The sequence below is a fragment of the Mustelus asterias genome, chromosome 16 (genome assembly GCF_964213995.1).
Source record: "Mustelus asterias chromosome 16, sMusAst1.hap1.1, whole genome shotgun sequence".
Classification (NCBI taxonomy): domain Eukaryota; kingdom Metazoa; phylum Chordata; class Chondrichthyes; order Carcharhiniformes; family Triakidae; genus Mustelus; species Mustelus asterias.
The window spans coordinates 8515160-8540763 of record NC_135816.1 but is presented as its reverse complement, the minus strand read 5'-3'; the positions used below and the strand labels follow the sequence as shown (position 1 = coordinate 8540763).

At 42.5% G+C, this 25604-nt stretch overlaps 2 pseudogenes; both read left to right on the top strand.

The window, feature by feature from the left end:
• Positions 1 to 11895: 11895 nt before the first annotated feature.
• LOC144505434 (protocadherin alpha-C2 pseudogene) lies at positions 11896 to 14567 on the top strand (annotated as a pseudogene).
• Positions 14568 to 22611: 8044 nt separating this feature from the next.
• LOC144505596 (protocadherin alpha-C2 pseudogene) lies at positions 22612 to 25020 on the top strand (annotated as a pseudogene).
• Positions 25021 to 25604: the final 584 nt, after the last annotated feature.

The window sequence follows — 25604 nt, the reverse complement described above, 5'->3', positions numbered from 1 at the left end:
CGAGCACCTTTCTGACCCCTCTTACGGTGACGGGTCGCGGCATTTATTGTATTGCCTTCTATCGGTCCGTTGGCATTTCTTTAAGTCCTTGGGATATAAGGTGTCCCAGGTATAGGACCTGTGTTTTCCCGATTTGTGGCTTTTTGGTGCTCACCTTTAACCCTGCGGCTTTTAATTCATTCAGTACTAAATATAAGGCTTCTTGATGTCCTGACTTGGACTCCGAAGCTATCGGGATATCGTCTACATATTGTAGGACCGTACTACCCTCTGGCAGTTCTACTCTGTTCAGGATGTCACTCATTGCTCGATGGAATATAACGCGGCTGTTGTGGAATCCCTGTGGTAAACGAGTCCGAGTGTACTGCCTGTCTCCCACTGTAAAGGCGAATTTGTCTTGGGATTCAAGATCCAATGGTAAGGACCAGAATCCGTTGGCTATGTCCAATACTGCGAATATTTTATGCTCCTGTGACAGTCCATTCAGGATTGCCGAAGGGCTTGCTACAATGGGGTGCAATTTGGAAGTGACTTTATTGAGTCCGGTGTAATTTATCGTGAGCCTATAGCTTCCGTCAGGCTTGCTCACTGGCCATGTTGGGGAGTTAGCGGTGCTCGTGGTTTCTCTCAGAATCCCCTTTTCCACTAACCCTTTAACTATCTTCACTACAGATTTCTCTGCCTCTGGTTTGATTGGGTATTGTGGGTGTGGCTCATGCCCCGGTCCCGGTACCTTTATTGGGTCCGTTTTAGTCAAACCGATATCTAACTTCGTTTTAGCCCATACTCCGGGGACGGAGGCACAGATGGCTCCGAACCCTCCTGTTTCTAATTCCCAATTTCTGGTGGTGACTGTGGCCACCTTAATAGTTTCGAGGTGACTTGTAAGTTTCCCTATTCTCGTTTTCCAACCGTCCTGTCTTGGCCAGATTAATTCTCCCTTTCCACAGTATATCAGAATCTCATATTCTTTCATCCGATCATTTCCCATTATTGTACCCTCGTTATTTTTGCACACATAAAACCTCATTGGTATATACAGATTATTTATCTCTACTAACGTGGTCTCGCTCAGGTCGGCGGGTATTTTGTTCCCTCCTATCCCGGTCAGGTAAATCATTTTATTTGTAGTGGGTAAAGGTAGGTCGGTGACAGATATGGACGCTCCTGTGTCCATTAGCATCTCACATTGTCTGCGCCCTACTAGTGCTGACACGTAAATCCTTCCCTCCTTCTTACCCTTGTGAATGGGGGCTGCAGACCGTCAACCTTGCCGACCCCGGAGGTCCTGTTGTTCCTCCGGTTCTGCTGTGGTCATGGATCGGGTCGGGGGTTTCCCATGCTTATTCCAACACACTGCTTCTGTGTATCTATATTTATTACAGTGGCTGCAATGTTTCCCACTGTTCCCAAGTCTGTTCCCTTTCCATGGACTCCCGCAATCCCTCGCAAAGTGTCCTTGCGGGCCACAATTGTGGCAAGTCAGTTTAGACTTTGTTCCATTCCCATTACTGTAAGCTGCTACTCTTTCTCGCCTTGTTCTTGCCTGGGATTTCTCTTCTCCCGGTACTCCGCTTGCCCACTCTACCAATTCATCGTAATCTTGGGACATAATCACTCCCATTTTTAGGATGACCTGGTGAACGCTAGAGAGTCATCCTTAAAAGCGTGGATGAACGCTCGATCCCCTCGACCTGGGTTCCCTTGTCCTGAGCACTCTTGATATACCTGGAACCATCGTTCCCCGTATTCAGAAGCTCCTTCCCCTTTCAACTGTTTTGTTGTGGTAATTCTGCTCCAGTTAGTGGGAGCATTCCCAAATACCCTCTGAATCTCTGCTTTAAACTGGGTGAAGGATGCCAGTTGGGCATCTATCTCTGATCTTAGGGCGACTGCATGTGTCCACCGTCCCCCATTATCATCCTGTGCTGGAGGAGCGGCGGGTCCACCTGCTACCTGCCTCCACTTATCTGCTGGACAGGCTGCCCTGACCAGCTGGTGTATGTCTCTCAGGTGTAATTGGTGTCCTACCCAGATTGTGTCTAATTCTTCCCAGATTTTAGTGTTTGCGCTCCTAGCTTGTAATTTACCCAGGGAAGACATTATCTGCTGTCTCTCACCTGGGGTGAAGGGTTGATAAGTTGCCTTTGGTCGCGCATTTGTTCCCCCTCGGGTTACTGGCGCTAAGTTGTGTTCTCGCGCTTCTCACTCCTCTGAGGGAGCGGTTGGTCCCTGCTGTGTGGACTCATAAGGAGGTAGAGGAGCAGTTTCCCCTCTCCTTTGCTTTTCTTCTAAAACCTGATTTTGCTTCTCCAGTTCCCTCACTCAGGATTCTAATTCTCTAATCCTTTCTTTATCTTCACTCCACTTCTTAGTAGAGGCGACTAAGTGCTCAATTAGACCAGCTAACTGATGTATTAACATTACTCCTATCTTCTTTGTCTTTTTTCTCTTTTCCTTATCTATCCACTTTCTCTCCTGCTCTAAGGTGTGAGAAGTATCCCAGCCATCCTTTTGCATTCTCTTTATTAACTCTTTCCTGTATGTCATGTAACCTTGAATGAGGGATCCTGCAGGTAGCCTTTTAACTTCATTATCTGCCATTTCGCAGACTTCACTAACCCTGGCCACGATTATTCCCTCATAAAGTGTGCTCTCTACCGTAGGGACTGCACTACCCCCGGCCACTATTACTACTCTAGCACCGTGTTTCACTACCGTTACAGGGTTTCAAGTTATACTCACGGCTTCCACTATTACCATCTCGGCAATGTGCTTCTCCGACGGAGTCCGGTTTAGGTCAGAGTTTGATGGCTTCATGTAGGATTTGATGCCTGCATGTTTAACTTTGAATAGCTGTCTGTCCATTATGTTTTAATCTCAGGTGGCTGTCTGTACTGAAAGTCAGGGCCAGTTTAATGTCTCTTTCCCAGGTGCCTGTTTATGTGCCAGGCAGCCATTTTATGTGTACCCATCTGTATATTTTTCCCACTTCACAGGCCACGCGGAGCAAGTGAAGCAGCTGATTAAGTGAGTACAGTCAGGTAAGTATTAACTACTTTTATTTCTTATAGTTTGTACGCTCAATATTTTGTGGCTGATAGATTCTAAGAGCGATATTCTGTTACAACGAGGTCCAGGGACGAAGGGCCCAAGGAAAAATGATATTATTTCATTTGACGTATCTTACAAATGGTTTAATTTGATGGGGACGTTATGACAGGTGAGCTGAAATCTGTGGTCTGCTCATCCTACACTATGTAGGAAGCTACGAACATTTCAAGTGGTCGAGGCATGCATTTGTGCACAACATGTGTCCAGCTGCAGCCCCTGAATGAATAGGTTGCGGAATTGGAACGACAGCGAGACGCTGTGCTGCAGCCCCAAGGTGGGAAGTATCATGGATAGCAAGTATAGAGAGGTGGTCACACTGCAGGCCAAGACTGAACAAGCAGGAAGGGAAGAGACGACCACGAGGCAGAGCAATAGGACCAGGCAGGTAGTGCATGGACCTTCTATTGCCATATCCTGCAAAACAGATATACCGCTTTGGATACTGTTGAGTGGAATGCCCTCTCAGGGAAATGCAGCAACACGCAAATTGATTGCACCATGGTTGGCTCTGCTGCACTGGAAGGGAGTAATGTTTTTGGGAATGAAATAGTTGCAGGGGATTCAGTCGTAATGGGAATATATAAGCATTTATATGAACAGAAACGTGAGTCAAGAATAGTACATTGCATGCCTACTGCCAGGGGAAGGATGTCTCAAAGCGGATAAAGTAAAAAAGTTAAAGATTAGAGTTGATTTATTAGTCACAAAGAGGCTTACATTAACACTGCAATGAAGTTACTGTGCATCCCCACTTAATTTGCAGATTGTGTTATAATAAGAACTGGTCTGCTTAAAATGCAAACTAGCTGCGGGCGGCACTGTGGCACAATGGTTAGCACTGTCACCTCACAGTGCCAGGGACCCGGGTTCGATTCCCGGCTTGGGTCACTGTCTGTGTGGAGTTTGCACGTTCTCCCCGCTGTCTGCGTGGGTTTCTTTGGACTGCTCTGGTTTCCTCCCACAGTCCGAAAGACGTGCTGGTTAGATGTATTGGCCATGCTAAATTCTCTCTCAGTGTGCCCGAACAGGCGCCAGATTATGGCGACTGGGGGATTTTCATAGTAACTTTATTGCAGTGTCAATGAAGGCCTACTTGTGACTAATAAGTAATTTTTAAAAAAGCTTTAGCGGATGTAGCCCTGTTTACAAATGAATTGTCCACTATATGGCTGTACTATAAGAGGTACTCAAGCTGCAGGATTCATTCCTGAGAGACAAATGTACAGTCAACTGAAATGAATTGCCAGATTGAGGTCTAGGCTGTTAACAAATAAACAAATTTATAGTTTTTAAAGTTAATTTATTAGTGTCACAAGTAGGCATACATTAACACTGCAATGAAGTTACTGCAAAAACCGCCTCGTCGCCACACTCCGGCACTTGTTCAGGTACAATGAGCGCGAATTTAGCATGGCCAATGCACCTAAGCAGCACGTCTTTTGGACCATGGGAGGGAACTGGATCATCCTGAGGAAACCCATGCAGATACGGGGACAATGCGCAGACTCCGCACAGTCAGCGACCCAAGCCGGGAATCGAATCCACGTCCCTGGCATGGTGAGGCAGCAGTGCTAACCACTATGCCACCGTGCCGCCCGTGGACATTCTGGAGGGGTAGGTTGAACTGCCAGTGGCCGTGGTACACGGAATATTAACGATAGAGGGTTGGTAGGAGGAGAGGTATTCAAAACAATTAATGTTACCAGGGAGGCAGTGCTTGGTAGACTAACGGGACTCAAGGTGGACAAGTCCCCAGGCCCGGATGGAATGCATCCCAGGGTACTGAAAGAAATGGCAGAGGTAATAGCGGATGCGTTAGTGGTTATTTATCAAAATTCGTTGGATTCTGGGGTGGTGCTGGCGGATTGGAAAACGGCTAATGTTACACCGCTGTTTAAAAAAGGAAATAGACAAAAGGCGGGTAACTACAGGCCGGTTAGCTTAACGTCTGTCGTTGGGAAAATGCTGGAATCCATCATTAAAGAAGAAATAGCAATCCATCTGCATAAGAATGGTTTGATTAAGCAGACGCAACATGGATTCATGAGGGGAAAGTTGTGCTTTACGAACTTGTTGGATTTTTATGAAGATGTGACTAGTGCGGTTGATGGAGGGGAACCGGTGGATGTGGTGTGTTTGGATTTCCAAAAGGCGTTTGATAAGGTGCCTCACAAAAGGTTGCTGAAGAAGATTGGGTCACACGGAGTTGGGGGTAGGGTGTTAGCGTCGATTGGGGATTGGCTATCCGACAGGAAGCAGAGAGTCGGAATAAATGGGTGCCTTTCTGGTTGGCGGATGGTAACTAGTGGCGTGCCGCAGGGATCGGTACTGGGGCCTCAACTATTTACCATTTATATAGATGATCTGGAGGAGGGGACTGAGTGTAGGGTAACAAAGTTTGCAGACGACACAAAGATAAGTGGAAAAGTGAATCGCGTGGAGGGCGTGGAAGGTCTGCAGAGAGGTTTGGACAGGCTGAGTGAGGGGCGAGGATCTGGTAGATGGCATATAACGTTGACAAATGCGAGGTTATTCACTTTGGAGGAAATAATAGCAAATTGGATTATTACCTCAATGGAAAACAATTACAACATGCTACTGTGCAAAGGGACCTGGGGGTCCTTGTGCATGAGACGCAAAAACCCAGTCTGCAGGTTCAACAGGTGATCAAGAAGGCAAATGGGATGTTGGCCTATATCGCAAGGGGGATAGAATATCAAAACAGAGATGTCTTGCTGCATCTGTACAGGGCATTGGTGAGGCCGCAGCTGGAATACTGTGTGCAGTATTGGTCCCCTTATTTGCGGAAGGATATATTGGCCTTGGAGGGAGTGCAAAGAAGGTTCACCAAGTTGATATCAGAGATGAGGGTTGTTGATTATGAGGAGAGACTGAGCAGATTGGGTTTGTACTCGTTGGAATTTAGAAGGCTGAGGGGGGATCTTATAGAGACCTATAAGATACTGAAGGGGCTGGATAGGGTAGAGGTGGAGAGATTCTTACCTCTTAGAAAGGAAGCTAGAACTAGAGGGCACAGCCTCAAAATAAAGGGGGGTGAGTTTCGGACAGAGTTGAGGAGGAACTTCTTCTCTCAGAGGGTGGTGAATCTCTGGAATCTCTGGTGGAGGCTACCTCGTTGAATATGTTTAAATCGCGGATAGATGGATTCCTGATCGGTAAGGGAATTAGGGGTTATAGGGATCAGGCGGGTAAGTGGAACTGATCCACTTCAGATCAGCCATGATCTTATTAAATGGCGGGGCAGGCTCGGGGGCTAGATGGCCTACTCCTGCTCCTATTTCTTATGTTCTTATGTTCTTACATTGTTACAAACGACCTAGTTAAATAAAATGGGATGAGGTACTAAAAGCAGTGCATAGGGAGTTAGGAATTAAGTTGGACAGGAGGACTTCAAAGTTAATGGCCTCATGATCACTACCAGTGCCACATGCTGGGCAGAGCAGGAGTACGAGGATATAAAAGATGCACATGTGGCTAATGAAATTGTGCGAGGGGGAATTTGAGATTCGTCAGACATTGGATCGGGATCGGTTCTGGCGAAGGTGGGACAAGCACAAGCTGGGTGTTGTGCACATGGTAGGGTTAGAACTGATGTGTTTGCCAGAGGAGCTATGGGGGGCTAAAACTAAATTTGCAGGTTCATGGGATCTATGCAAGGAGACAGATGAGAGGGAAACAAGTTTGAGGGCAAAAGATATAAATGGGAGAAAAAAAGTGGTAGCCAGCTAAATCAAGAGACAGAATCAAAAAGGGCCACAGTGAAAAATAATGGGAACCGGACAAGGGATGCTCAGAAGACAACCCTTACAACTTGGTGCCTTAATTGGCAAAAAAGTCCATGAATTAATTTAACAAATTGATATAGATGGGTGTGATATAGCCGGGATTACGGAGGCATGGCCACAGTGTGACCAGGGAAGGAACTGAACATCCTGCAATGTTAAGTATTTAGGAAGAATAGACAAAGAGGAAAAGGCGGTTGAGTTGTGTTGATGGTTAAAGACGAAATTAACGCAACAGTGGGGAAAGATTTTAGCTCCAAAGATGTGGAATCTCCATGGGTAAAACTGAGAAAAACCAAGGGCCAACAACGTTAGTGAGGATGTATATTGACACGTAAACTGTAGTGGTGGTGTTGGGGATGGCGGTTAGCAAGAAATAAACGATGCATGCGTCAAAGGAACATTTGTAATTATGAGTGACTTTAGTCAGCATTTAGATTGGGAAAATCAAATGAGCGACAGTACCATAGGAGGAATTCCTGGATTGTGTGTTGGATGGTTGTCTAGACCAATACGTTGAGGAACCCACCAGAGAATAGGCCATCTTAGTCTAGGTATTGTGGCATGCGAGGGAAAATCGGCAGTTCTACATTAAGATGGAGAGTGAATTCATTGATTCTGAGACGAGTATCTTGAATCTAAATAAAGGAAACTACAATGATATTAAGCACGAGTTGGCATTCATGGATTGGGGAACGTTATTTACAGAAGTGACTGTGGAGTTGCAATGGCAAACATGAAAACAGCACATGGGTAAACTGCTACAATTATTCCTCTCTGTCTGATGCAAGGGCGAAATAGGAAAGGTGGCCGAACCCTGGCGTTCAAGGTCAATCTGAGTTAGATCCAAGGTTCGGGCATACAGAAACAAAGATCTGAGGGTTGGGAACAATTTAGAATTCAACAAAGGATGACAATGGGATTGCGTAAGAAGGGAAAACTAGAGTACAAGAGTAAGCCTGCGTGAAACATAAAATCCGACTGTATGTGCCTGTATAGGTATGTGAAGCGAGAAAGATTGGTGAAGACCTTACGGTCAGAAATACTGGAATTGATAATGGAGAACAAAGTAATGGCTGACCAGCTAAGTACATAGTTGGTTTCTGTCTTCATAAAGGAGGACACAAATCATGTACTCGGAATTTTGGGAAAAACAAAATTTTGTGAGGGGCAGAAACTGTAGGGATACCAATGTTGGAGGGAAATGGCGTTTGGGAAATTGATGGGATTGAAGGACGATAAATGCCCAGGGCCTGATCATCTACATCCCAACATACTTAAATAAGTGACCCTAGGAATAATGGATGTGTTGGTGTTCGTCCTCAAAGATTCTCCAGACTCTGGAACAATTCGTGCGAATGGATGGATAGCTAATGTAACCACACTAATTCAAGAAGGATTAAGAGTGAAAACGCGGATCAGCGTTTATACGATATACGATCAGCCTGGCGTTGGTAATGGGGAAAATGCTGATGTACATTAGAAGAGGTTTCATAGCAGAGCACTTGGAAAACAATGGCGGGATTAGACAGAGTCAGCATGGATTTACAACATGGAGGTCATGCTTGTCAAATCTACTGGAATTATTAGAGGATGTAAGAAGTAGAATTGAACAGTCCTATTTAAGAAGGCTTTCGACAAGATCCCACATGAAAGTTTAGTATGTAAAATTAAATTGCATGTGATTGGGGTGGTGTATTGAGATGGATAGAAAACTGGCGGCAGACAGGAAACAACGTGTAGGAATAAAGGAGTATACTTCCCCAAGTGGCAGGTAGTGACTACTGCGGTACCACAGTGATCAATGCTATGACCCTAGTTATTCCCAATTTATATTAATAATTTTAACAAGGGAACTAAGTGCAATATTTCCAAATTTGCAGAAAACGCAAGGAAGGGTGAAGAAGATGCAGATGCTGAAATGCATGGCAGATGCAGTATAATGTGGCAATTCGGTAACAAAACCAGGAAGGTCGATTATTATCTTAATGGATATGTATTGAGAGAGCGAGGAATGTGCAGCGAGACCTGGGTGTCCTTGTATAGCAATGGCTGAAGTTAAGCACGCAGGTGCGGAAGACGGTGAGGAAGGCAAATGGTGTGTTGGCCTTCATGGGGAGAGGCTTCGAGTTCACGGGCAGGGAATCCTTGTTGCAGTTATACATGGCTTTGGTGAGATCACACCTGGAATAGTGTGCGCAGTTTTGGTCTCCTTACCTTAGGAAGGATGTTCTTGCTATAGGAGAGCAGACACTGTTTACCAGTCTGATTCCTGGGATGGCGGGACTGACATGTGAGGCCAGATTGAGTTGGTTAGGATTAAATTCGCTGCTGTTTAGAAAAAATTAGCAAGGATCTCAAAGAAACCGATGAAATCCTAACAGGACTAGACAGTGTAAAAGTAGGAAGGATGGATCCGATGGCGGAAGAGTCCAAATCCAGGCTCACCGTCTAAAGAGAAGTGGCAAACCAATTTATTCAGCCAGGGAATGGTAAGCCTGTGATATCGTCTCGCACTGAAACCAGGTGATGCTAACGTATATTATGTTTTCAATAAGGAGTTGGAATAAAGCTCTTGCGCCTGGATGGATCAAGGGATAAAGAGGGAAAGCGGGAGTCGGTTACTGAGTTGGAGGATCAGGCATGAGCAAGCTCAATGGGCCGAATGGCTTCCTCCTGCTCCGAGCTTCCATGTTTCTGTGTTTCTATCCCTCCATCTTTTCACGTGATCGATGTCTATTTTTGCGTAGTTTAGCTTCTACAAGCAAGCAGAGAATAATATCCATATACAACTGTGTATCGCCAGAAAGCTTGGTGTATTTCACTCCACATATACGCATCTCCCTTGCTCTCAGGTCATTGTTGAGTCTGAACCCCAGCTAATGCACCTGACTGATCGGTGTGACATCACTTATATGCAGTTGGCTTCACTGTATAGTTGTAAGATACTTTATTCAAACATGGTTTCATTATTACGCACGTTGTCAGTCCATGTTCAAGCTTATTTTTACGGAATTGGAGTAACATAGTTTTGTAAAGAAAGTTGATTTATTTACTGATACACTGAGCAATTTAAGTGGTAAGGGATTAATGCAATGTAGGATTTAAATTAATTTGCAGGTCAACATTATATTTTGTGCTTGAACAACCGGGAAGTGAGTGATGAAATAAATAGATCATAATAGAAGGAGATCACTGAAAATCTGTGTTCTTTAAATTTTGTTTGCTAACTGCCAAGGAGCGGATAGCTTAATATTTTATCATTGCTTTGAGATATAATTAAATGCATAAATGTGTGATTTATTTTGTCCACAAAGAGAAAGCGAACGGAAGGTCGTTTATTTTCCGCTCATTGGGTTCAAAACTAGAACAGAATAAATGGAAATGCGATTTTATTTCTCATATTCCTGCAAACGATATTTTATTTAATTCGGAAGACTTAAAGCTCCTGCATTGCCAGCAGAGGGCAGCTTAGCTTGCAGTGCTGACGATATTTTTCTCCGTCTTGTATTTGACTTTAACTTTTTGCAGTGCGCAATAAAGAATATTTGCAACCAAATGGCTCGTGCTTGTTTGGCGCACTTTTAGTGGACATATAAAAGAGGTAACAGAAGAATTTGTTCTCTGCAGCCCAAAAACGAGCCCTAAACCTCACACCGTAGGAAAATCAAACATGGTTATAATAAGTTATTTCCCTTTCTAACACCAAATTTCATCTTGGCCGTTCTGAGGCAACATTGCAAAACGTTTAGCCGTTTTGCGCCATGGATTTTTTCGGGCCCTGGAAGATTCTGAGATTTACCTTGCAAAATGCAAAAAGGGACAGGACACCCACCCCTGAAAATTCAAGAAAATGCTTGAATTACTCGACATATTTTGCAGAAAGTAACAGCGATTTTGTGGAGTGAGAAACGAAGTTAACGTTGAAGTCTGTGAGTTTTCCGTACAATGTTGACATTCTTTGTCTCTCGACAGATCTTTAGCATCTTTTCTGAGTCATTCCAGCATTTGCTGTGTTTTATTTGAGATTTCGTACATTCGTCATATTTTGCCTATGCGTTATGCCTAGAATCGAGTTTGATTTGGACCGGTGATTCGTTGCGCAATAAAAGCGCCCTGCCTTGTCAAACGCAGATGTCTTCATGAATTTATATCTCGGTTAATATTGCGGACATAGCAGCGTGATAATGCAAGTGACTCGTACACATAAAACAGAAATACGGGTTTTTCAGTTCATGTAGCGACGCTACGAATCATTTATTTTCGGAAATAGAACATAATGAACTTGTTTCCTCTGCCCCACTCCCCTTCCTCAGTTCAGTAGATATCAAAAATCGAAGATGCTATCCGATTATGTTAATTTAACATTCTATTTCCAAGGGCTCAAGATTTGACAAATGATGACATAAGCTGAAATCTTCCAGAGTGAAATATTTCAAGCTTGAAATTTTATTTTTACCAGCACGAACACCACAACGACAAGTCGATGTCTGTCCTCATGCAGTGCGGGTTAAAGTTTAATTTCTGCTAGGTTGCTAATTTAGTCATATATAAAATATCCAGTGTTCCGTACTTTAATCCACAAATGTTGGATCAATATTATGTAGGGAATATAACATAGGACTTACATTGCTCTTTATTATTAAACAATTTTAAATACAGTGCTTAAAAGGCAGGAAGCAAATGAAACAGTCATGCTTTAAGAGAAGCATAGTGCAGTCGTTAGTTGAAGCTCTTCGTGTCGCTGTCTACCAATAAGAAACTGAGCCGCTGTTAGGAATCTACCCACTCACTTATCCAGCCCACTTTCGAAAGGAGAGGGTCACAGTGCCTGCGTCTTCAGCCATTAAGGATCGCTTCGGCTGCGGCTGTGCCCTTCTGGGCTTAAGTACCCATTTGATGCAAGAAAAGGCATATTTTGTGGTGGTTTAAAGCAACGATTGCAATGATTGTTCGAAATTCCCAAGCATATAAGGTGATGGCGAATACACTAAGCGCCGGGGCGCATTGTTTTCTTCTGTTTTGTGTCTCGGATGTTGTTTTCGGAAAGGTTCGCTACTCTGTTCCCGAGGAACAGGAGATTGGTGCTCTTGTTGGAAACATCGCTGAAGATTTGCGAATAGGCATTCGGGAATTATCAGACCGGAGATATCGCCTAACCTCTGCTGACGGAAATCAATATTTCGAGGTAAATGTGGAAACTGGGATTTTATTTGTTAATGAAAAGATTGACCGAGAGAAGCTTTGCATGGAGATCTCTATCTGTTCCATATCTTTGGAACTCGCGCTGGAGAATCCTTTCGAGGTGTTTCCTGTTGAAGTGGATATATCAGACGTAAATGACAATTCACCTATTTTCTCGAAAGATGTACTCTCAGTACAGATAGCTGAGTCAGTAGCACCCGGCGTGCGCTTTCCTCTCGAGAGCGCACACGACCCGGATGTCGGTTCGAACACCATCAGCACTTACCAGATCAGCTCGAATGAACACTTCGGCCTCAAAGTGCAAGCACGAAATGACGGAAGTAAATTTGCCTTACTGTTGTTGGAGAAACCACTAGACCGTGAACAACAATCATCTTTTGAACTGTTATTGACGGCTGTTGATGGTGGAATTCCGCACAGGACTGGCACAGCTCAGATAATCATCACTGTAGCGGACGCTAATGATAACGCCCCTGTATTCGATCGTGAAATATACAGAACAAGTGTGTTAGAAAATACGCCGAAGGGCACATTGTTGATCAAGCTTCACGCCACTGATTTAGACGAAGGTGCAAACGCTGAGTTCAAATATTCATTCAGTAATTACGCTTCAAAAAGAATGCTGGAGTTGTTCAAGCTAGACGCCGAAACAGGAGAAATCAGAGTTGAAGGTATGTTGGATTATGAAAAAGCAGACGATTATGAACTTGCTGTGCAGGCTGTTGACAGTGGTGCACGCGTGGGCCATGCCACAGTTTTTCTTACAATAACTGACGTGAATGACAACGTCCCCGAAATAAAGCTAACTTCAGTGACTGAAATGATTGACGAAAGTGCTCCGCCGGGTACATTAATCGCTGTGTTTGGAGTGATAGATCCAGATTCAGGAGAGTACGGGCATGTTCGATGCCAGATTGCGAACAATGCGCCTTTCAAACTTCAATCGCCTGTGAGGAATCACTATAGTTTGGTCACCAGTGATATATTGGATCGTGAAATGACAGAAATGTACAACATAACAATTTCGGCATGGGATGCTGGGTCCCCTGCTCTATCCACAAATAAAACCATCGTCCTTTCTGTCTCTGATATAAATGACAACATTCCCCGATTCACACAGCCCGTGTACAATGTCCATCTGATGGAGAACAATTCTCCTGGTGAATCCATTTGTACCGTTACCGCCCTGGATCCTGATTTGGACCAGAATGGAGAAGTGTTTTATAACATTCTGGAGAATCAGGTGCAGCATACTTCTGCGTCTGCTTACTTTACTATTAACTCGAAAACTGGTAGCATTTTTTCGCTGCGATCCTTTGACTATGAAGAATTGAAGAATTTTCAGATCATAGTTCAAGCTCAGGATGCTGGAACACCACCTCTGAGCAGCACTGCCAGAGTCAATATTGTTATCCTGGATCAAAATGATCATGCTCCAATCATTATTGCGCCAGTAACGTGGAACAGTTCAGCGACACTGGAAATTATGTCCCAATCAATATTTTCAGGACATTTATTCACCAAAGTAATGGCGAATGACCCAGATTCTGGGCAGAACGCACGACTTTCCTATAAATTGATTGAGGCCACTGATCGGAGTCTCTACACGCTGGGCGTTTACTCCGGAGAAATCAGAGCGACCCGAAACTTTCTCAAACAAGACAGCACCACGCAAAGACTTGTTGTCTTAGTGAAGGACAATGGACAACCAAGTCTGTCAAGCACGGTGACAATTGTATTTTCGATAAAGGTGAATGTTACTGAAAACGTTTCTGGACATGCGGACCATGCTCGACGCAGCGAATATATTACAGATTTAAATATATACTTAATAATAATTTTTGGATCAACTAGCTTTATATTTCTTGTAACCATAATCTTATTGGTCTTCCTGAAGTGCAAACAAGATCGAAATGAGATAAATTACCATAGCCCTGCAGTTTACTGTTGTTGCATGGGGAGGAATTCAAGTGATGTATTCACCAGGAGACGTGTAGAAAACCAAACTTTAAATTATTATGGAGCTCCTCAAATACTCCCCGTTTCCGAAACTTATGGTTACACGATTCGCTTATCGCCGGAATCAACCAAGAGTGACTTTTTGTTTCTCAAAGCCTGTCATCCTACTTTACCCGTGAGTGACAGCAGTACTGGTGATACCATTGCTCGGAAGTGATCTAGTAACACATCTATGTCCAAACAATGGACGTGGCATTTCCTAGAGAATTGATTAATTTAGCGAGTATGCTCCCTCCATATTTGTCATCCGATACATGAGATGATGGAAGACGAATTAAAGAGTAGTAACCACTGTCTATAATTTTCTCTTTTGTATTGAGTAACAACCATATTATCAAGCCGAATTCAATGTTTAATCATAGTTTCGCCGAAGTATTTCACCAGTAATTGCAATGCATCATCCCGTGGTCAGATTTCCTGCAGAAATGTTCATGAAATAAAATAATTCGCTTCAGATTTGATTACGAAGAAATGGTTAATGTGTTTTTACAGGCCTTTATTTTAAATCAGAAGTCACAAGGCATAAACTCCTTACATTTTTTCTATATACATATAAATATATTATATATATATATTTTGCCATGCACACGTATTAAGGAATTGGGATTTGTTTTCTATGAGTCACGTTACCGTACCTTCGACCATTTGTTATAGTCCGGGATTGCTCCTTTCATCTAGCCGTTGATCCTGCTTTAGAAATTGTGTTAAATTCATAGAAGTTCACCTCTGGAATATTGGGCGCAATTTTGGTGGCCCCATTTAAGAAAGGATACGCTTTCATTGGAGGCGGTATGTCCATTGTTGTTGAGTTGTGCTCCCACTGAGCACTGATCTTTGTTCTGCTATTAACACATTCTGCCATCTTACCTTTTTCACTATCAGCTATGAACATAAACACACCCTTTGTCTTATGTTCGTGACACCTTTGTCAATCTCTCCATCCATGTCTCCAATTTCTTTGTATTTCTACCCCTCTTCGGTTCTGTACAAGATTCATATGAACTTGAAAGGTTAACAGTGTTCCTCTCTTTTCAGTTGTTACAAGACCTATTGAGTTTTTCCAGTATCTTCTGCGTTTATTCCATGAGACTTGATATTGCCTATTAATAGAAACATAGAAACATAGAAAATAAGTGCAGGAGTAGGCCGTTCGGCCCTTCGGCTCTTCGAGACTGGGCTGCTATTCCATGGCTGATCATGCACTTTCAGTATCCCTCTCCTGCTTTCTCTCCATACCCCTTGATCACTTTAGCCACAAGGGCCATGTCCAGCTCCCTCTTGAACATACCTATCGACCTGCTCCCATCAGCTTTCGCTGGTAGAGAATTTCGCAGGTTCGTAACTCCCTGAGTGAAAAGGTTTTTCTTCAGCTCAGTCCTGAATGGTTTACCCCTTATTCTTAGACTCTGAACCTTAGTTTGTACTTCCCCAACTTCCGGAACATTCTTCCTGCATCTACCCAATCCAGTCTCATCGGGATTTTATATTTTTCTACAAGATCCCCTAATGTTGTTGTGGCACCTGATCAAATGAATTTTGGAAATCCAGATTTATTACACGCACTTTTTCCAACTAGTCACATCCTGATTGAACTGTAAGAATGTTGTCATGTAGGATTTCCCTTTGTTGACTTATTCTACTCATGTTATGTTTTAATAAGTATATTGTTAAAACTTCCTTAATGTTAGACTATTATTAATAATGCATCCTCCGTCAAAATTCTATGGCACATGTAGCAATCTAGCTCTGATGACATTTGATTTTCTGCATGTAACTTTGGTCTCTTGCTCCCACGTTCCCTTACTATAATATCGTTCTTGGTTGTACACCTGTTTTTAATTAATTGACGGGATGCGACTGTCGATGGCGAGGTCAGCATTTATTGTGGTTGGCTTCAAAGTGGCTTCCATCCGCCCCCCCCCCCACCACCCCAAGGCTTCCCCGCCCCCCCCCCCCCCCCGGGGCCGCACCCCCCCCCCCCCCTCACCCGACACACACACACACACAACCTTCACGTTCCGCCTAAACCACAAGGCGATGTCCTGAACCCTGAAACTGGGCAGATAACAAAACCTTCAAATCTCCTCTTTGCAGCTGCAGATAATCTGTCCTGTTGACTAGACTCTTCCCTCTAACTTACACATTCATCTTCACTACATTCGATTGAATGGCATCCTTCACCATGATGCCATAATCAGTCCCATCATCCACATTACAATCCTTCCTCCCAAAGGTAGCAAACAAATTGTGCCTGTTGGACAAATCCTGCATTTGGTGCTCCTCCATCATTACATGCTAATCCCCACTATCTGCCTGACTTGCAACCGCACTCTCCTGTCACTGACCTTTGAATAACTCCAATATTCGTCTTTGGGCTTTGATTGCCTACTGGAAAAAAATGGTTTCCATGTTACTCGCCCCCATTCCTGATGCCCCACAATATCGATACCTCAGAGTCCAGCTCATCAACTCAGAGCCAAGGCTGCCTAAGCTACAGATACTTTCGGGTGAAACGGCTGTCCAGTGTTGCAGGGCATTTCACAGTTTCCCACACTATGAAGCATTGGCATTCTACCAGCCCCGGATTTTCTATCCAACAATTGTTTGTTTATTTTTTACATTTGGTAGTCAATTGTTTAATAATTGACAAAACTGAAACAATGGGAAGCCGTATTCAACTATTTTGGACAAAAGGAAGGAAACTCATCAATTACGTGAGGCTGAACAAATCGAGAAAAAGAAGCACCTCTTTGCCAAAATGCACAGAATTCACATTTGCACCAAATTACCAAATATCCCTTCAATCGGTGTCTCGGACAGGTACAGTTTCTTGCCCATATGCCGTTTACTCTATGTGCGTTCAGATCCTCGATAGTTATATGTAGAAATGCTAATCACTCGGCAAATAGTTCTACTTAGTTCTATATAGATCATCAGCTATTTGGAGTAACTACTATCACATGACTAACAAATAACTCCAAAAGCAGGCAGCATCCTGCTAAACGATAGGGTATTAAACTACCAATATTTTTAAGTAAGAAGCTAACCTTTAATTTAAATTTAAACTTGTGAAGAACTTACCAGAAGTTACGACCAGAACTAAGTTCCCAACTATTCACTCAACTTACGTCTTACTCGGGCACAGACGCCTTTCTATGTGACTCTTTGTATACATTTCTGCCAGGGTTTCTTCCGACCTCTAATACATTCTCCACTGTGCCACTGGCATTCTACAAATTCTCAGCTCGGCAGGACTTCCCCTGAGTCCGAACTGAAGAGAGCTGTCAAACGGCCCCTGGAACTGTTCCTGAGTTCCAACTATGCAGAAGCAGCGAACATCAACAAATTGTTGCCTGGACATGTAGACGGCAATGTATATTCGGTATAAGATTATCTTGTTTGCCCAGCTGCAGAAAGCTCAATCCCCCAGCCAGCACACAGGAAAAATTGAAACACAAGTAGAACTTTGCACAAATTGTTGGCACCTCACTTCCAAATCTCAAAACCTTACCCTCGCGTTTTGTGATTTTATATTTCTAACTGTTAACCGCTTAGTTTAAACCTTACAACTTAGAATATTACTAATGAAGCCTGATTGGTATTCATGAAGACGCCAGCAAATTTAAAACAATGCCTAATTGTTAAAAGGACTAACTTTGTATCATGCTAAGGAATGTGGGAGCAACAAAGAACAGGAGATGCAGTTATGGAATGAATATAGGTATTGATTGGACAGTGGCTGTTGCTATACGTTTAGCAGACACTGATCGAACACAGATCACTGTATGTTGCGTTCCTGAGAGAACTAGGACTCCCTGACAGAGGCACGACTCTTGGCATTCTTGACAAAAAACAGTGATTGATCAGTACCTGTCCTTGGAGAACGTGACTGGAAGCGTAGTCAGCAAGTCAAAAAAAGGACTATACCGAGAAAGCACTTCCCTATAAGTAGCTAAGGCACAGAGACATCCGCAGCAATAACCTGGAATTAACCATTTTGGAACACGATCCCAAGGCTGAGACTCGGAGACATCAGAGGAAAATCCATCAGCACGGAATCTGATCAGTTTGCATTACACGGTTAGTATCTCTGTGTTCAATTCCTGAGTTTGGATATTTTGTGAAGTTTTGATACCTTTTAAATACTTGTATGCATAACGGAGTATGTCACAGGTTCTGTGTGTAATAAAGTAAGTCAGAGGCTAGTTACTTGGTGCTTAACTAAGTTTGATGCCTGACATAATTTTGTGGGAACTTGGTACAGTACATAAAGGATATTTTTTGTACAATACTTTGAGAGTTTAAGTATATTTGTCCACACTGTCAGTTGACTCGTATTCGATGGTAGCAATATGAATCATGAACTAGGTATATATAGTAAGCAAGAAGCAATGAAGAGTAGAGGGAAAGAACATCTGTGCATGTCCACAGACCACTAAAAGTAAAACAGGAAGTAGGATGCCTTGATTTATTCATCCTTGCATAGAGTATAAAAGGATGCAGACTATGTGGAAACTATATAAAGCACTAACATTGCAGGAAGGAATCAAACGAATTAGAGGGTGCAGATGAGAATTAAAAGCATATTGCAAGGACTGCATGATTTAAGTTATGACGAAAGTTTGGATAGACTATGTTGTTTTCTTTTGACCAAATAAGGCTTAGAGGAAATTGAAGGAGATAGCAAGAGTGGATAGAAGGAACCTATTTCTGTAATTGGTGCGAGGGGGCATAGATTTGTCATAAGGAGTAAAATGAATTGAACGGAGTTGAGGAGTAATTGTTTCGCATAGAGGCAGTTTCTGGTCGGGAACTCATTGGTTGAAACGTTATTGGAGACAGAGACGCTTATTGAATTTATCAATAAAAAATACTTTTGTATGGACCTGAAGTGCCATAGTCTAGAAGGTTACTCACCAATGTTCTAGGGGGGGGGGGGGGGGGGGTGGCGGCGGGTATTGGGTTGGACAACTATTTTTCCGTCGGTCTATATAAAATAGACGTTCTGTATTTTGATACGGTTCCCTCTTTTTGTGAATGGGGAATCTTAGCAATTAGAAACAAATAAATAGGCTCATCTTATTTCTTGTTAACAGAGGAGGCTAAGGGGAGATTTAATTGAAGTGCGTAAAATGATGAAGTGCTGAAAAGGGGAAAAACTGGTTCACTGAGCAAATCCGCAAATAACTGGCAGGCGGAGGTTGCAAAATAAATTGTTGAAGGATTTGAGTGAAGTTGATGAGATTTTCCTTCCACCGAGAGGGCGGTGGGAGTCAGGATATCTGCGATAGGCACAAAAACCCTCACTGCATTTAAGAAACATTTGTTCAGTTGCAGTGCAGTACTGAACTACATACCAATACTGAAAAAATGTTTCCTTTTAGAATAAGAAAGCCAAAGGTGATGGACTTTTAATTTGATCAGCAGCAACACCCCTGGAGAGAAACAAAGTGGATGATTCTTCATCATTACAGATTTCCTGCCTCTGCAGTAATTTGATTTTGTGTGATGTCAACTTCACATTGGTCTTCTTTACTGGTCGGTAGTCTTTCCTGGAGATAATAGGAGCACCATGGTATTGCCATATATTTCTAACTGGTCAGTTAGTTCACTCTAAATGTCGATTTTGAAAATGCGATTATTACGACTTATGCATTGTGTGTTACAAGATAAAGCATGCAAAATTGTCGATGATCTAATGAACCAAATTTTAGTTTAAATAAAATGTTCAGGCTGTAATGCTGAAAAAACGATAAGTTTGAAAATATATTTATATGATAACAGATAGTAAAACTAAATGTTATAAATTTGACGTGATTCAGGAATTTCCATTAATATCCAACGACGGCTAGTTTACATTGGCGAGATATGCAGAAATACATTTCTTGTTTTTATTTTATTTTGGAAGTTTCTTGCATTGGATTACCAATACCTTTTTCGAAACGTGGGAAGCAATGTAACTTCCGCATTTCCAGCAGAGGGCAGCTTCGGCTGTGAAGCTCATGATTTTTTCCTGAGTTGCTGTCCTAAAGGCAACGAAGGTAAAGACGTGCCATTGCGTAATTATCATGCCTGAAATCAAAATGCCTAATGCCAGCATTACGCACACAGGAAACTTGAATTAAAGTCATATTCGTCTCAAAAGTTAACTTTGTTTCTCTCTCCAGAGATGCTGCCAGACCTGCTGAACGTTTCAGCACTTTCTGCTTTTATCTCCGATTTCAGTATCCGCAGCATTTTGCTTTGATTAAAATAGATATTTTTCAATTACTTTCATTCGAACCGGAAAAGTAAGCCTTGTCTCGGAGCTGATAGCAAAATCAAACCGGAGAATAATGCATTAATTTACTTTCTGATACCAACCATTGTCGCGACCCTTCGGAGGAACATGGGGACATCACGGGAGTTTTCCTAGTTTTGCGTTGTGCGCCTCTCTCATGTGATTTATTTCGCAAAATGGCGAAGTGAATGGAATTTCATTCATTGAATCCAGGTGGGTTTTAAACCCGTTTTCCAAATGTGAAACAAAAGAGTTGCCAGCCCATAAAGGCCGTTGTGGAGGATGTGCCCCTGTCTACATCAACGGGGATGAAGTGGAAATGGTCGAGAGCTTCAGATTTCTAGCTGTCCAGATCACCAACATCCTGTTTTATTCCCTCCACGCCGACGCTATAGTTAAGAAAGCCCACCAACTTCCGCAGGAGGCTATGGAAATCTGGCATGTCCGCTACGATTTTCAACTTTTCCACATGCACCATAGAAAACATTCAAGGGGAGACAATGGCCTAGTGATATTATGGCTAGATTATTAATCCCGAAATTCAGCTAATGCTCTGGGGATCCAGGTTCGAATCCCGCCACGGCAGTTGGTGGAATTTGAATCCAATAAAAAATAATATCTGGAGTGAAGAATCTACTGATGAGAATGAAGCCATTGTCGATTGTCAGAAAAACCGGTCTCGTTCATTAATCTTCAGGGAAATAAATCTGTTGTCCTTACCTGGTCTGGCGTACATGTGACTGCAGAGCCACAGCAATGTGGTTGACTCTCGATTGCCTTCTGAAGTGGCCTGACGAGCCATTCACTTTAAAATGCAACTAGGGATAGTAGTAAGTGCTGGTAGGGTGCGGAATCCAGATCCCACAAATGAATAAAAGAAAAAATATTTTTGGTTGCCTCACAGTTTGTTATGGCTCCTGTTCTGTCCAAGACGCAAGAAACTACAAAGGGTCGCGAACGACGCCCACTCCATCACGCAAACCCGCCTCCCAGCCATTAACTCTGTCAACACATGCCGCTGCCTCGGAAAAGCAGCCAGCATACCACGTACTCCTGCACACCCCGGGCATGCTCTCTTCCACCTTCTTCCGTCGGGAAAAAAGATGCAATCATCTGAGGTCACTACCAGCGATTCAAAAACAACTTCTTCCCTGCTGCCATCAGATTTTTGAATGGACATACCTCATATTAAGTTATTTTTTTCTCTGCACCTTAGCTATCGCTGTAACACTACATTCTGCACCCTCCTTTCTTTCTCTATGTATGGTATACTTTAGTTGCATAACACACATCAAACAATACTTCTCACTGTATTCTAATACGCGTGACAATAATAAATCAAATCAAGAGTATTTAATTAAAACATATTTGGACCATAACACAAATTAGTTACACATAGAATTGAAAAGGAAACGGTAGATTACTTTTTTTTCAAATATCGTTATTACTAATCGCATTTTTAAATTGGACATGAATATGCGCATCCATGCCGCATCCTTTTTTTCCCTATGGGCTCTGATTTTTTTAAAAAACTGCAATCCAGTAACATGAAGCAGTTATAGAATTTCAAACGGTGTGACCCGTGAATTTTGGTTCAATGAGAAAGGACATTTTGAGGCTGAATCGACTATTTTTTTTGAAAATTTCATTTTCAATAAACTTTGATAATGCATTTCCTGAAAACACTACCGGCCATGGAGTTCGCTGGATTAAAGTGCAACTTATTTTAACGTAATTAATCCCGAAATTCTTTAGTGTTTCCTAATGATAAACAAACTTCACGTTAACTTTTCATGCACTGCCTCTTCCATAAAAAAAATAATAGTATGATTATTATATATACCGGGGATTTTTCATTGAACACTCATAAATCTTTCTGAAGAATTTTTAAAATGCCTGCTTTAAGAAAAGCTCGATGCAGTTATTGGCAGGGGCTCTTTGCGTCGCTGTCTCCCAATAAGAGTCGATGACGCTCTGAGAGATCTACCCCTACCCTCAGTTTCAAATACAGCGCAGAATCGCAAGGAAGGGACACAGTCTGCGCTTACGCCGTGAAGCAATGTTTCGAAGGACTTATCAGGTCGCATTACTGGGTTTGTGGCTTTGATCGTGACAACGAAACACCGCTCTATCTAATAGCCTGAAGCGACAATTCGAGAATGTGTCATGATTCCTGAGACAGCTAGAACAAAATCCAGTAAGATGGCGAATACACTCAGCACGGGCATATATTTAATGTTCCTGCTTTGCATCTCGGAAATAGTGAGCGGCCACATTCGGTATTCTGTTCCAGAGGAAGTGGAGATTGGTTCTTTTGTCGGAAATGTCGCTGAAGATTTAAGGATAAGCATTCGGCAATTATCGTTTCGGGCGTTTCAGCTGCTGTCTGATGAAGGAAATCAATATTTCGAGGTAAATATGGAAAATGGCGTGCTTTTTGTTAATGAACGAATTGACAGAGAGGAACTTTGCACGGAAAGCTCCATCTGTTCCATATCTTTGGAACTGTCGCTCGAAAATCCTTTGGAGATCTTTCCTATTGAAGTGGACATATTAGACAAAAATGACAACTCGCCGATTTTCCCGGAAAATAGATTTGCATTGAATCTTTCTGAGTTAGTTGCCGCTGGGTCGCGCTTCCCTCTCGAGAGCGCGCACGACCCCGACGTTGGTTCAAACACGATCAGCACCTATCAGATCAGTTTAAATGAATACTTCAGTCTTAAAATACCGACAAGAAGCGATGGTAGAAAGATTGCTGAACTGTTCTTGGAGAAACCGCTGGACCGCGAACAGCATCCATTATTTCAACTAATATTGACTGCCCTAGATGGGGGTACCCCGCAAAGGTCTGGTACAGCTGATATTATTATTACTGTGACCGATGCTAATGATAACGCACCTGCTTTCGATCGCGAAATATATCGTTCAAGTGTGTTAGAAAACGCATCCAACGGTACTTTGGTGACGACAGTACATGCGTTTGATTTAGACGAAGGTATTAATGCTGAATTCAAATATTCCTTTAGTAATTATGCCTCAAAGCGAGTGCGCAAGTTATTCAACTTGGATACGAACACAGGCGAGATCAGAGTTCAAGGGATACTGGATTATGAAAAATCAGAGATTTATGAACTTGATGTCCAAGCTGTAGACAACGCTCCAAACGTAGGGCATGCCAAGGTTTTTGTTACATTAGTTGATGTAAATGACAACACCCCCGAAATAAAGCTGACCTCCGTCACCAAAACAATCCCGGAGGATGCGACACCAGGGCGTGTGATCGCAGTATTCGGTGTAACAGATCGAGATTCTGGAGAGAACGGACGAGTTCGATGTCAGATTCCAATCAGCATCCCATTCAAACTCCAAACCTTTTTGCCTAATCACTATAAGCTTGTAACCAGTCAGGAACTGGATCGTGAAACGACTGCACTCTACAACATATCTATTTTAGCTTCGGATGATGGTTTCCCCTCGCTTTCTACAAACCAAACTATCATCGTTTCGATTTCTGATATAAATGATAATATTCCGCAGTTTACACAATCCTCATATAACGTGTATCTGATGGAGAATAACACTCCTGGTGTCTCTATTTTTTCTGTTACTGCTTCAGATTCTGACTTAGAAATTAATGGAGAGGTCTCGTATTCTATTCTAGAGGATAAGATACAAGATGCATCTGCGCCTTCTTACTTCACAATAAACTCGAAAAGTGGGAGCATCTTTGCGCTGCGTTCCTTTGACTATGAACAACTGAAACAATTGCAGATCCAAGTTCAAGCTCAGGATGGTGGATCTCCATCATTGAGCAGCACTGCAACCGTGAACATCATTATTCTAGATCAAAACGACAATCCTCCTTTTATTATTTCACCACCAAGGCGGAATAGTTCGGAGGCATTGGTGATTATTCCCCAGTCAATATATCCAGGATACTTGATCACCAAGGTAACAGCTAATGATGCAGATTCCGGACAGAATGCACGGCTTTTCTATGAAATGATTGAGACTTCTGATCGGAGTTTTTTTAATGTGGATCGTTACTCTGGAGAAGTTAAAGCAACAAGAAGCTTTATCGAACAAGTTAGCACCTCACAAAAACTTGGTATCTTGGTGAAGGACAATGGAGAACCGAGTTTATCGAGCACGGTCACAATCCTATTCTCAAGACCCGCGAACAATATAGATAATCCTGGACATAAAGACCATCTTTTAGAGAATGACTATTTTTCTGAGCTAAATATATATTTAATAGCAATTCTTGCATCAACGAGCTTCATATTTCTTGCAATCATAATTCTGTTGGTTGCACTGAAATGCAAGCAAGACCAAGATAATGCGACTTACCACAGGCCTACAACGTATTGTTGTTCCGTGCGGAGGAATTCGGACGATGCATTTAATCTGAGACACGCACCAAATAGATCTTTAAATTATTATGGAGATGCTCAGACGCTAACAGCTTCTGAGACTTATAACTACACCGTTCGTTTAACGCCGGAATCATCAAAGAGTGATTTTCTGTTTCTAACTGCCTGCCCTCCTACATTACCACTGAGTGATATCAGCATTAATAAGACCAATGTGTGTTAGAATCCCAGACAGCATATCCATCATGTGAAGGTGCGCAATGTACTATCCAGGGAAATATAGTACAATATAATTCCAGTGCAAGCTTCATGCATGCTAATCAGCACCGGAGAAACAAATAATGATTATAGTGGGGCCAGGCTATGTTTTCTCCTTTTATGATTTCCTGGGAAATACGTCCTTTCCTATAATTTTAGTAACGTGTTAGACTGCAGTTTTTCTCAGTTTGATATACAAGCATGGATATGTACTTGAAAATAAATAGCAAATTTTCATCAATAATTTTAGAAGATCACCCCATCGCAGACATTTTCGCTGATATCATAATGCTATCAATAAATTCCTTTCACTGGTGATGCGAAGACATATTTATTTATTTTGTCAAAGCTTCATTCAAAGGTATAGCCAGCTAATCGTGGATAAAAGTCTTAACTTGCATTTTCCTCACGATGTTCCGAAGGTAATTGGATATGCTTATCTCATGAGATTGGGGGAATTCCTTTAACCAAGGCAGTTGCTTCTGACTAAAAATAATGCATGTTGGAGTCACCATTCACTGTTGTGAGCTGAATAGTGAAGGCGGCCTG